This window comes from Neofelis nebulosa, chromosome 11 (genome assembly GCF_028018385.1).
Source record: "Neofelis nebulosa isolate mNeoNeb1 chromosome 11, mNeoNeb1.pri, whole genome shotgun sequence".
In the NCBI taxonomy this organism is placed as follows: domain Eukaryota; kingdom Metazoa; phylum Chordata; class Mammalia; order Carnivora; family Felidae; genus Neofelis; species Neofelis nebulosa.
The window spans coordinates 4,656,615-4,670,707 of NC_080792.1; positions in this window are offsets into that span (position 1 = coordinate 4,656,615).

Sequence of the window (14,093 nt, forward strand, 5' to 3'; positions counted from 1 at the left end):
CCCTAACGGTAAATCAAGAAAGACGCTGAGAGAGGAAAAGGAAATTCTATTGATGGCTTACAAATCAAAGAGGACGGATTAATCTGAAATTAAAAAAAAAAAAATGACAAACTGGACAAATTTCAAGGTCTTTCTCTTTTCCTTGCCCGGTGCCTTCCTGGTCCAGACCAAGGGGAATTTCCTGCTTGTGTTCATTTGGATGCATTTCTCCAGGCTGCACCCCAGGCTCATGGAACGGGTGAGGGGCGGGGCAGAGACAGCGAAGGCCCCACCGGGTCTGGGTTCCCACCTCTGAGCACTTCTGTCTGGTCGCCAAGGTCACCTGCAGTCCTGCCCCCCATCCGTCACCCCTGGCATTTTCTCACGTGACTCAGTTTCCTCAAGGGCCCTCTAATCGTGTGTGTGAACGACTCACTCTGCCTTTGTAGCCTTTGGCAGGAAGGAAAACCCCATGGCTGTCACTTCCGTGGCAGAAATACATTAAAACTAAAGTTTGATGCGCAGGCCTTGAGCTAGCAGTTTCTAAAGGAAAAGAGAGTTTGTCTACGGAACAGAGGCTCCTGTCTCTCCAGGGCTGTGCTCTGTGCAGTGGCTTCCTGCAGCCGTGAGGGTCTCACTGAACCGTGCCAACCGGAGGCTCAGGGTCTGTCTCTGAGCGAGGCTTCCATGAAACTGGGTGTGAGATAAAGGGCGAGGGAGGGGCAGGGGGCTTGCAGGCCGTGCTCCTAAAACAGTTGGCTTTCGCACTGTGACAGCAGAGGGGTCTCCCGCGGGTTGACCCTGGCATCACAGCCCTTCATTAGCGTTGGCTCTGAGCCACCTGGCTGGGCAGCAAAGCTGGCTCGGGAAAGGGAAAATGTTCCTTTTCATTTAGACCAAAATGGAAGCACATGTTTTTGTTTATCATGGAGACTACGCAACGTGTAATTTCCCAACACAATAGGGTTGTTATTGCTGAAAAGGAGCAGTTTCACCCCTTTCCCCTGTGTCTGACCACTCGGTGTCTCTCCCTTCCTCTCTCTCTCTCTCTCTCTCTCTCTCTCTCACACACACACACACACACACACAAATGCCCCTTTCCCATCCTGCCTGGAGAATTCCATAAAATGCCAGCATGACTTAAACTATCTGTGGTGGGTTTTGTTTTGGTTTTTTAAAAAAACCTCAAACCCTTGCAAAATAACACTTTTATAGAACACAATGAACAAACACTATATTTAATATATATTTTTATATTGTAGAGAGAGCCCATGCGAGCGGGGGAGGGGCAGAGGGAGCAGAGGGGGTTGTGGGGGAGAATCTCGAGCAGCTCCAGGCTCGTGCAGAGCCCGACGCAGGGCTTCATCTCACAACCCTGGGATCACGACTTGAGCCGAAATCTAGACTTGGCTGTTCAACCGACAGAGCCACCCAGGGCCCCCCAGGGTTTGATGTTTTTAATGTGCCAAGTGAGACTGTGTTGCTTATCTGGTTGAGCAACCACCCCCCTTGCAGAGAAGGGGGCTCCCTATGTGGTTTCTGTGTTTGAATAACACTCGGGGGAGAGAAAACTCTCTGAGCTGTGTCCTCACGGAGGAGGACATTCACCGGGTGTAGGCTGCCCCTTTTTAAGTTTTACCCGAATTAATGCAAGTGGTGCACTGCATTCACCTCCGGTCCCTCGTCAGAGGTCAGTTTTCACCATGTATCTCGATAGATTATGGTTATAATGACAAGACTCCAGCTTTGAAGCCATGGTGGGTTACAGCTGCCGTGTCCTAACTGCCCGGAAATTGTGGGGGCTACTGACCTCGTGATACCCAGTGGTCAAGAAGGGGTTGGACGGGCCCCTGACATCACCCGGCTGCAAACATTTCCAAAGCCACCCGTTCTCATCTCCTCACAGGGAGGGAAGAGCTGGCAGTTCCCAGAGGTGCCGCCTCCAGGAAGTCCCCTGGGCCTGCCTCAGCACCAAGCTCAGCGCCGGCCTGTCCAGCCACCCAGGAGTGCTCAGGATGGATGCCCAGCATGTTCAGTTATTGGGAGGGCCGCTAGTTTTTTTTTGACTTTGATCTGGAAGCTGTTCTTTGAGCAGCTGGGGGGTGGGGCAGTTTGGTTGCGTGAAAGAGCCATCACCTACAGTGCACGGGCATCTGGCTGCGGGAAAACCAGAGCCACCCCGACGGGAACTCACGTAGCTTGCCCCACCTTCCGGATTCTGAAACCCGTAGAAGTCTTCGAAGCCGGTGTTGGCCTTCCCTCCCCAACTCGTGTCTTTGCTGGAGCCTACTGCATTCTGCTGCTGAGCGCTGGCACTGACCTTCAGGAGAGGTTCCCGCGGGCAGATGTGAGCCCTGGAGCAGATGCATTTGCTGGGCCCTCTTTGAGTGTCTTGGAGGGGCAACCGACCCGAGCAGGAGCTCTGGGAGCTTTGCTTCTTGGCTTTAGGAGATGGCTTCAGCTTCCGAACCTGCCCAGCCTTCCCTCTGCTTCTTCTCCAGGGGCTCTGGGCCTGCCTGTACCTCTCTCCTCTTGTGCTCCCCTGCTCTAGTGGTCCCAGGCGGGAACTCTGAGATCAGACCATCCGAAGTTTCATCTCAGTAACACCATTTATCAGTGTCATGACATGGGGCAAGGTATTTCTGTCTCTGCCTCACTTTCCCCATCTGTGAGTGCATTAATGGTTACAATCCCTTGGCTCAGGGCTGCTGTGAGAACCGTGCTGTGCAGGGGTGTGTGGGCACTCCTGGAGAGCACTGTGGTTATTTTCGGCCATTTGAAGCCGCGAGGCTGGCTTGGGGAGGGATATGACGTGCTTCTCCTGCCCACCTCCTCCCTGTCTCCTTCTCTGCAGAGGCTCCCCCCTCTTTGTCTAGCGATCTAACACCGAACTGGGAGGACAGTCCCCAGCCGGGCGCCTCCTGAGACCCGGTCACGGGTTAATCCTAACCCGGGGCTTCTCGGCCTCGCCTCACGTCTAGGGGAACCCGAGCTCGGGGGGGCCCAGGTGTGGGTCCTTTCATGAAGTCCACAGCAGGTGCTGACACACACACATCACATGCCTGCAGGCTGGTAGAGAGCTTCTGTGCGCCACTGTTTGGGCCTCCCTGCCCCCCACCCCGCCCCAGAATTCTTGTGCTGAAACCCAATTCCACTGGGGTGCCGCTGTTAGGAGGCAGGGCCTTTGGGAGACAGTTAGGTGATGAGGGTGGGGCTCAAGTCAGGGGATTAGTGGCCTTATAAGAAGAGGCTGCTGAGGGCTAGGGCTCCCTGCCCTGCCCTCCCCTCCTTTCCACCCTCCCCTCTCCTCCTCTCCCCCCTCCTTCCTGTCCCTCTCTGTCCCTCCCTCTCTCTGCCCTGTGAGGACACAGTGAGAAGGCAGCCATCTCCAAACCACGAAGAAAGCTCCTGCCAGGAACGGATCTGGCCGGCCCCTTGTTTTGGGACGTTTAGCCCCAGAACCGTGAGAAGTAGATGTGTGTCGTCGGTGGCATGTCGCTACAGCAGCCCAGGCTGACCAGGGGGGCTCCCCAGCTCTCGGTGCTGCCCCAGCGCCGTGTTCCCAGCAGAGCCCCTGCCCCCACTTGGCCCTGGGCACCCAAGGTGCCTCCTGAGTGGGGGTGGGGGCAGCAACTTGCCGTCAACGTCATCGGCCACGAGGGAAAGAGCCAGCTGCCCCCGGAAATCTGAGCATGGTGGGGGAGGGGTCTGCCTGCAGGGACGGCCCCCCACCCCCACCCCCTGGCCCCTCTCAAAGGCAGCACACGACACCCAGCTAGCACCCGGGCTCTCACCCTGCAGAGGCCGCCATGTATACGCTCCTTCTCCTGGAGGGTCCATCCACCCTCAGTGCCCTGAGCTTGTTCGTGCCTCCGCGAGGCGTTTCGGCCACGGGCTGTGTGCAGGGGCCAGGGTGGTGCTCAGCCGTGGTGGACAAACCCACGGGGGTACTTGGGCTCGCAGCCCCACCCTGGACGCTCTGTCATTTTCCTGTAAGGGAAACAGGAGAGGGGCAAGATGCCTCCGTAGCCATCAAGCAAGACCCAGGACAAATGAGCCGTTCTGATTCTTAACATCAATTAACATGAAAAGTATGCAATTATAGCATTTGCAGAGTCCTTTTATGGAAAGAAACACACTTACTGGAAATTACAGCCGCCTTGGCAAGTGCAAGGTGTTTGGTCAGCATAGTTCTGGCTAACAATGAAACAAAACACATTTAGAGAACTTTCTGGAGAAAAGTGCCATGAGAAACACCCCAGTCTTCACCTTTATGTTGTTCCAAAGCAGCTTGTCACGTGGGTAGGTTTTCACAAGAGGGGTGAGCTTTCTCATGGCCGCCTTCAATTATTTTCTCTCGCTAGTCCCAGCTTCCTTTCATTGCTGTGTGTCAGGACGTGCAGATTGACCTGGCGTGTGAACTAAAGTCAGCTGTGCTCATGGAAGGTTTCTGAACTCCGAGCCAGAGGCTGGGGCTAAGGTTCTGCTTCTCATGTTAACTAGCTGGATCACTGCAGGAGGCAATTACCTCCATTTTCTCTCTTGCAAAATGGGAGATAAATGTTCTCCAGGGAATTGAATGAGCTAAATAGGCTTAAAGAGTCTGGAACTTGGCAAGGGTTAATGCACAGATCAGAAGTTTCCCTCTGAAATGCATGATTTTAATCCACACTAACCATTGAAAGCCGCCCCATCTTGGTGCATGCAGCTCGGAAGGGGGCTCCTGAAGACGAAGGACAGAGCGGAAAGGGGGGCTGGCGGGGCCCGTTGGGGGGGCAGGCTAGGACAGAGCCGAGGGAGGCGTTCCACGACAGGTGTGGAAGGCATCTCTGCTCAGTGTTATTTTTAACTCCCCAGAGTCAGTTTTCTCTCGTCTTCTCAATGTACAACTGAAGGAACCCTGTCTCTTGTGTGAAGAACAACGTCCGGCCACAGAACACACAGCGAACAGTTTAGCTGTTCACGATTCAAGATTATGGTTATGATTATGCTTCTACACGAGCAGCTTAGGCTGTAACTATGGTTGGGAATTGGCCCTAGACCCGGTCCTAAGGAAAGGATGCTCCAGTCCGCACAGAGCAGGGTCCTGGTAACAACTGCTGGACAGACGTTGTAACCTTGGCATCACGGTATCTCTGTCTGAACAAGATTGCTTGGTACGGAAAACCGTGGAACGGTGTTTTCCCCGAATTGTCTGAGACGCCTGCCTCAGAATCCTCAAGAAGCTTCTTCAGAATGCACATTCCAAAGTCTGGAATCAGGGCCTCTGGGGCCGAGGCTGCCCCCATCCCCAAGGTTTCTGGTGCACCCCAAAAGCTGGAGTATAGCTGCTCCCCACATCTGTCCACATCCTTCATCCTGTGACTATAACCGTGGAGGCTGTCATCAGGTGGCCGGGGAACTCGGGCTGGGCTTCCAGCTATAGCCATTCCTCGAGCATGCTCCCCTGGCCGGCCTGAGGGCATTTATTTAGTTTTTGCATGAAAGGTCATGTTTAAGTAAGATAATGGCTTGCTGCCCAATCACTTTTGCATAGTAGACATGGAGGTGCCGTTTCTGTTCTTACCCCTCTATCCCTGCTATTAATACCAACTGTCACCAGCCCCAGGTTACCAAATTCCCCACTGGCGGTCCCAGGGCATCTCTGCCCGGAGCCTTCAGCTGCCCGTCTTAGCAGAGAAAATGCCATCTTGTCCCCATTTAGTTGGGACGTCCCCCCTCTGACAGCTCCTTGCTCCCTCGGTCGCAGAGTCCAACGAGAATGCTGTAAGCTCACGACAAGGACAGAAACGTGCAGTCCCCCCCTAGGTGTGTGATTTGGGGAATAAGTCATTTTCTCTCTCCGACTCCACCTTCGGTGTCCGAGCTGGAGGTACCCTGAGAGAACTCTCTGGTCTGGGCAAGCGGAATTCCAGGACCCTTACTACCGGCGGTCACATTTAAGAACTCAAGGAAACCGTGTGACCATTTTCAGGAGCTAGAGACGGGTTGTCCCGTGCAGGCTTCTGCCCCTCTTCTTACTAGCATGACCGCGTCTCATCCCTCACCTTTCTGAAGACTGTTGGTGTTTGGATCTGGTTTCTCAGTGATGGCCATGAGACAGACACCCTTGTCTGTGCTTCTGAGCAGGGCACCCCGTGGGCGCTCGGAAGTGTCTCCTGTCTGGAGACGTCCTGGCTGGCCTGGCGGAGATCCGGCCACCACCTCGCCTTCCCTGAAACCAGATCTTCGAGGCAGCCCGATCTTCGGCGAGCTTGGAAGCACAGACAGGCTCTGAGACCTCAGCGGTGTCTCAGATATGCCAGCTCACTGGCTGGAAGGCAGAGTATTAATCCCAAACCCTCCATTCTTCAGACTCCCTCAGCACGGCCACCCTCCCTTCTCCGCTACCGTTTTGCGTCTCCTTAACCACTTTTCCTTTTCTCCTCCCCAGCTCCCCCACATGCCTCTGAAGGCGGCGAGTGCGATGAATAAGGGTGGCATCATCCTGAGGAAGCTGCAAAATTCCCCGAATCAGTGCTTTGGGCCAAGACTTCTGCTCCCTATACAACCCCTCGCTTAACTTCTTCTCTGGCCACGTTTTTAACTTTGCTGTTTTCTCTGAAAATATTTGGCTGAAACACCTGCATGTTCAGCAATTCTCCAAGCCCCATGTGGATCCCGGCCTCGCTCTGGCTGTGGCCTCTCCCAGGCACGGGGCTCGAGGGCAAACCGGCCCCATGTGTGTGTGTGTGTGTGTGTGTGTGTGTGGTGTGCCCCCCATGTGCAAGGGGCCGGCAGCCTCCTTCCTCGGGTGGACGGTGAGACCCTCAAGCCCAGAGCGTTTCTCCCAGGCCTGCACCGCCTGCAGCTGAGGGTTTGGATGGGCCCCCAGAGTCTCCCCTTTCCAGGGAGTGTCTTAGTCCGAATGTGTTAACGCGTAGACTTTCGTTCTAGGAAGGCAAACTATACGCGTCCTTTAAAAGCAATCCCGATGTATTGTGCTTCTTAAGCGCTCGTTTTGCAGAACTCTGTGCAGCTGGGACCATGCCTCACACCCACACGGTTTTCTACAAAGGGGCCAATTTCTACAGCAAGGCTTGAGGAAAAAGAGGCAAAGAGCAGAAGACGCGTAGCTTGTACTTGAAGAGTAAAGTTAATGCGATTCATGCTTTTCTCCCCTTGTGGTTCAGTATGCACAACATCACATTTACTATTTTAAGTGTGCAATTCAGCGGCATTATGCACACTCACCGTGTTGTACAACCATCACCACTACCCACTCCCAGACCTTTTGTGTTATCCCAAACTCAATCTCTGGACCCGCCAAACACGACATCCCCCTTTCCCCTCCCCCAGCCTCTGGCAACCACTACTCCCTGTCTCTGTGGACCAGCCTACGCTCGAGACCTCAAAGAGGTGTTGTCTTTTTCTGTCTGGCTTACTTCACTCAGCGTAACGTCCCGGAGGCTCATCCAGGTCGTAACGTATCGGGATTCTCTTACTTTTTACGGCAGAATAGTTCTCCCTTGTGTGGACGCACCGCTATCCTGCAGATTTTTGTTTCCAGTCTGGTTGGAATTCACTTCAGTGGGCTCGGGGTCAAAGGTCCATGCCGAAGTCGGACTCCACCGTGGGCCTAGTGCGGGTGAGCTACGCAGGTCCCCCAACCTCCCTACCCACAGGGGAAAATAATCCCAGGTCGGCGTTGGGCCGCATGGCCTGTTAGCATGTGGGAGAACAACAAATCACACAGGGTTCTCCCCGGTCCCTTCCAGAACCCCAAGCCCAGTGCAGGGGGGCCTTAATTATTGCCCTTGGCAGATGGTGCATTTTTTACTTTTTTACCAACTGAAGGTTTGTGACGGGCCTGCATCGAGCACATCTGTCGGTGCCATTTGCCCAACAGCATTTGTTCACTCCCTGTCTCTGTGTCACATTTTGGTCATTCTCCCAATATTTCAAACATTTTAAGTATCATTTTACATTCGTTACAATGACTTCTGACCAGTGATTACCACCCGCTGAAAGCTCAGTCGATGGTTAGGGTTTTTTAGCAATAAAGTATTTAAAAAATGTTTTTAACTTTATTTGAGAGAGAGAGAGGGAGAGCCTGACGAGGGGCCCAAACCCACAAACCTCGAGGTCATGACTCGAGCCAAAGTCAGACGCTCAACCGACTGAGCCACCCAGGCGCCCCAGCAATCAAGTATTTTTTTAGTTAGGGTATGTACATTGTATTTTTAGACATAACACTACCTCACACTTACTAGGTCACAGAACAGTGTGAACATAACTCTTGGATGCTCTGCAAGACCACAGCGTTCCCTTGACCTGCTTTATTGTGATCCTAGCTTTATTGCCATGGTCTGGGAGCCTGGCCCGCGAGACCTCTGAGGTGGGCCTCCAGTGCTCCCCCCACTTTCCTCGGCCCTGAGGAGGATCGGGGCGACACTTGGGAAAGCTCTTTTTAAGCTATAATTCCCGCTTCACACAGATACAGGTGCTTCCTCTATGACAACGAGGACGGAAAAGGAACCGACCCTGGGCCCAGGGGCCCGGCAGTGAGGCGGGGGGCTGAAGTCTTTGGGGACCATCGCAGGGTCTGACTGTGCGGACACCCTCCGGGCCGAGTCAGGAAGGAGGCCCCTGAGAGTCCGGGAGGCGGCCTTGCGGGCGCAGGAAGGAGGCTGTTCTTGAGCCACGCGGAGTGGAGGATGGGTGGGATTTGGTGGCCTGTTTGGTGAGGGCTGGGCTCAGTGTTTGGGGGCCCCACATACAACTGGGTGAGGGTCCTGGGGTTCGTGATGAGGGGGCAGGAGACAAGCGGCCGGTGTGGTGGTCCTGGAGGGGCCAGAAGGCTTCGGGTTGGATCTTCTGAGCTTGATGGGCTGAGTGTGCCCGGGCAGAGCGAATCCACACAGAGTGCAGAAGGTAAAGGAAATACAGCATGAGCTTCCTGCCCCTTAGACGGGCAAGCTGGGGGAGGGGAGGGGACAGAAAATATTCCCCGAGGTTGGTAAGGCGCTTCTCTTTCAGGAGAGAAGCTTCTACTGAGTGAGAGCTCAGCACCATCGTGAGCAACTGGGCATCTGGCAGTAATTGCAGAAAGTACCAAAAGAAGAGCTTTTGACATCCCAGCCACACGTGCCTGTCAAAAGCAGAGGGCACAGGGGCGCCTGGGTGGCTCAGTCGGTTAAGCCTCCGACTTCAGCTCAGGTCACGATCTCACAGTGCGTGAGTTCAAGCCCCGCGTCGGGCTCTGTGCTGACAGCTCAGAGCCTGGAGCCTGCTTCAGATTCTGTGTCTCCCTCTCTCTCTGCCCCTAACCCACTCACATTCTGTCACTGTCTCTCTCAAAAATAAATAAACATTAAAAAAAAAAAAAGAAAGACCCCATCTGTACACGTGGCCACACACACACACACACGTGTAGGGTGTCGGGACGGCTCCCTGAGAACAGAAAGAGGAACGAAGGAATTTGCCTTTTTTGTCTGTAGTGAAAGAGACTGGATGTTGAGGCCACGGAAGCATCACGAAATTAAGAAGGTAGGGAGGCAAGTATTTTATTCTCTCTGCTTCCTAGGTGAGGGGCCCACGAAGTGAAGGAGCTCGTCCCAAGTCTCAAGCTAGTCGCAGCCACAACTGGGACAAGACCGGGGTGGCCTTCAAAGGCCGCGTAGGTTGAGTCACATAACACACTACTTAATTTGTGCCACGTATTTATTCTATTTCAAACACATATGGTGAGTGACTCCATAAAAGAGGGAACAGAAAACGAACACCTGAGTCTTTCCAGGCTTCAAGTTGCTTCTGTTTGAGAGACGAGTGACGGTACCACTGAACCAGGGGTGGGGACCCTGGTGGCGTGGCAGTGTGGCGATGAGGGGAAGGGCCGTCCCCACATGTCTCTCTGTCACTTTTGCCTCCAGTGACACACGCATGAGTTACACGGGGGGGCCCCTCTTTCCCCGCCCGCAGACCGAGGGGCTGCTGCTCTGGGTTGGCAGGGGGTGCCCCGCCCACGAGGGTGACCGCAGTCACGGTGTCCTGACGCTTACCGTCACACAGGAGTGTGCAGCATAGGTGTGACTTCTTTAATTCGCATCGCACCCCTGGGGCGGGAACTAGCCCATATTAGAGATGAGAAAACGACGTGTCAGGTCCAATCGTGCGTCAGAGCCTGGCTCCCCAGCCTGCTTTGACCTGCGCCTGCACTGGCCCGAGATGAAAAATGCTTCACCAAAATCCACCTACACGTCATGTGTGGGGTCCGCGGTGGCCACGGTTCCAGCGCTCAGAGAGCTCCAGGCGCCTCTGTGCTGCCTGCCCACAAGCATCTCCACAGCAGGCTCCCTCCGCAGGCTCCAGGATGCTGTGGGCACTAAGAGGGGGGTAGGGGCACTGCTGACGAGTCCCAAATCCTAGGGGGTCCAGGCTGCACTGGGAGGGAGAGGGGGATGATCCAGGTGACCTGATGGCCAATGCGTGTCGGCAGGATGCCGGTGCTCCCCTGAGACATGTCCGCAGGATGCTGGTGCTCCCCCGGGGTATGTCTGCAGGATGCTGGTGCTCCCGCGGTGCCTTGGCGTGCTTGCTAGGAGCACGAGGGACTTGCAGAGTCCTGCCAGTTTCGTCCCGTTTGCCCAGCTCACGGTTCTCAGCTGGGGACACAGGCCAGCGGTACTGACTGAGCACCGAGTGGGGGGGTCAGGCACTCAGCAAACATGCTATGTCTTGTGCCATTGAATCCTCCCGATTCCACCAAGGAGGGCTCGCCCTGTGCAGGTGACCCAAGGCTGCAGTCCGGGGCACCGAAGGGCCCCCCACGAGCCTGAACTCACCCAAGTCGCGCAGGGTGGTGGGGGCCCGGCCGGCTTCGCAGCCTTCAGTCTGAGCAGCTGTAGCCACCGGCTGCTCCTGAGGGCGTGAGCTCAGCACCCTCCCCCCCCCAAGGAAACCAAGGACAGGCTCCAAACGTGACTCATTGCATAGTCTGCACCAGGGCCCGGGAGCACTACCTGGGCAGCACTTGCCCCCCCCACTGACAGGAGGAAAGGAGGCAGTGTGGTTAACTGTAGAGACTGCGACAAGTCACTTCCCTTCTGAGTCCCCTCCCACAGAAGCTGGGTCCTGGGTGTCCCCCCACACTCTCTGGAGGCTGTGAGGCCTCCTGCTGTGGCTGCCCACCGTGCCCGCCCCCCTTGGCCACTCTCACTGTCCCCCTCCCCCATGGACCCCCTTCCCCGCCCCTGCTGCCCTCCTCACCCCCCACCGTGGCCCTCTCACCTCCCCCAACTGTGGTCCCTCTCACCCCCCGCCCCACCGCAGCCCCTCTCACCGCCCCCCACCCCAACCCCCCAGGCTCCAGCTGCCCTCGCCCCGTTGCTCTGGTTGGGATGGGAGCACTGGGGACAGGACACAGCATCGCACGGGGATCTGGGCATCAGGCCAGTATGACACAGCTGTGGCCTCAGAGCTCGCGGTGTATGACGAAGCACGTAGCCAGGAGCTGCGGCAGAAGGTTCCAGGGTGAAGCTCAGACCTGCCCTGGGCTCCTTGAGAGCACAAAAAGAGGGAGGTGGTATTGGTCGGGGTGCCAGTTTGTCCTGGGACCCTCCAAGCCGGTTTCAAAAGTGTTCCTAGACCAGTGATGGGAACAGGAGAGCTTGGCCAGGAGGGAGTGGTGCGGGGGGAACGCAGGGGTCCACGCGGGAGGCCCCTTGCCCCCCACGGTAGGCCCGCCACTTCCTGGGCTCTGTTTGGAAGAGTCTGAGAGACACGGAGGGGGGAGCTCCCAGCAGGGGTGAAGCTCTAATTCTGGAGGAGATACCTTCTGTGCAAGGAAACGTCGATACCCTCCGACCCAGTAGCGAGGGCATCACAGTCATTTAGAGCACGAGGCTTCAGCGACCAGAGAGCCAGGAAAGGGCAAAGGGGCAAAGCCCTGTATGAAAACCCGAGGCATGGTTTACCTGTGTTGTAAGAGCTGCCAACACCCCAGAAGACGGGAGCACCTTACAAATGCAGCCTCTTCACGAGAACACTTCGTAGCCTGTAAAAAAACAAAACGATTACACCGCTTTGCTCTCCACAATAATTTATGCAGCCTCTTGGATGGAAAATGGCCAATTATCTTTAATAGCATAACAAGACACAACTTTACAAGTCATCTGGCCATTTTGGAGTATTTACAATCCGGTTTGCTAAGGGCAAGAGTGTGCACCTTGAGGGGGTTACTTCCACTGGTATCCAGGAGCAGACCTGCTTGCCTGGCCTCCCACCTGGGGGAGGCTTTCTGCCTCATTCAAGGCATGACCACTTCCAGAAGCGTCTCTGTTAAGGACATCCTCAGGTCTGCGTCTGCAGCAGTGACTCTCATCTCCCCACCCCCACCGCTCTGTTTCCGCCAGGGTCAGAGCCCTAGGTGCTCACCCTGCCCTGGATAACATCAGTGTCTTAGACTCCATCACCTTGGAGACATGTCCTTGATAAATCCTTCAATGAAAACAGCAAGCTGCAGAACAAAATGGTCTATTACAACTCAATTCTTTTTCCATTTCTAAAAATTGAAGTGTGATTGGCATGTAACATTGTGTGGGTTTAAGGTACACGGCATGTTGATACATTACATTTCTATGTTGCATATTTTGCCACATGGCTACCATCACAGCCTTGGCTAACACCCCTGTTGTGTTACATAATTATCATTTCTTTTTTGCGGTGGGAACAATTAAGACCTAGTCTTTTAGCATACAATTCAATTTTTATTAAAGGGGACAAAACCCTTATCTGTATGTGTGTCTGTGTGTGTGCATACACAAATACATATATTTAAAACTCTGACAGTATATACACAAAACTACTGATTCTGATTATCTCAGAGAGGGTGGGGAAGGATGGATATTTACTTCATAAATTATATTCTGCTACGTTGCCTGTTTCTGATGTTCCATAATAGTCATTTTGGCCATTGAAAACGGGTGACAATGTATTTTAAAAGTAGAGGTTTTCAAAGTTTTCCAAGACTCGGTTTTCAGTTTCCCAGGGAAACTTATTTTGAACTGTTGAATTTAATAAGATTATGGGCCAAGGCCTTGGAAAAAAATACGTCTATAAAAATCAAGGTTATTTTTGCCCGAATCCTTAGTGCAGTTCCATGAGTTGGGAAGCAAAGCAGTTCGGCTCTCACACTCAGAGTGCGTGCTCCCTGCCTTCATAAGGCACCAGTGGGGCATCGCTATTTGTTTTCATGCAAGAGGTTTGATGTCATGTTTCCTGAAACTGACAATTATGCTTGTGAATAGGGCCCTTCTGTGGTGGACTGTGCTCCTTTGGGGAGAAAACCGTAGTACCGTGGACCCTTGAACAACACGGGCTCGAACCGCATGGGTCTACTTATATGTGGATGTTTTTCTATAAATACAGACAGTACTGTAAATGTATTTTCTCTTCCTCATGATATATGTACACATATATTTAATAGGCTTCACCCCCAGGGCGGAGCCCAATGCGGGGCTTGAACTCTCCACCCTGAGATTAATACCTGAGCTGAGATCAAGAGCTGGAAATTTAATCGACTGAGCCACCCAGGCACCCCCTTCCTCATGATATTTTTAATAACACTTTCTCTCCTCTAGCTTATTGTAAGGATACAGTATATGACACATACGATGTACAGAAGATGTGTTAGCTGTCATTGGGAAGGCTTCTGGTCAACAGTAGGTTATGTTTCAGGGGAGTCAAAAGTTAAACATGGATTTTCAACTGCACAGGACGTTGGAGTCCCTAAGCCCTGCGTTGTTCAAGAGTCAACTGTATTTGAACCTACCTTTCATTCTTGAAATGCTTCAAGATTTAAAGCACTGAACTCCAAGACGTGTACTAGATGAAATTTGACTTTACTCTTGATATGGCTTCTGTTTTTGTTTTGTAGTTTTCTGAAGTAATTAATCTCCTATTTTATTTTTTGTAAGTAAGCTATATACCTAAATATAAATAGAGACAAATTATGTGTCTTTAAAATCTTTTTCTCTCTCCACAAAGATGGGGCAAGTTTCTGTCATGAGAGCGTAACGGACCAAGGACATTGCAGTTGTGAATCATTTTCTTAAGGCTTTCAAGATACAGTTAAA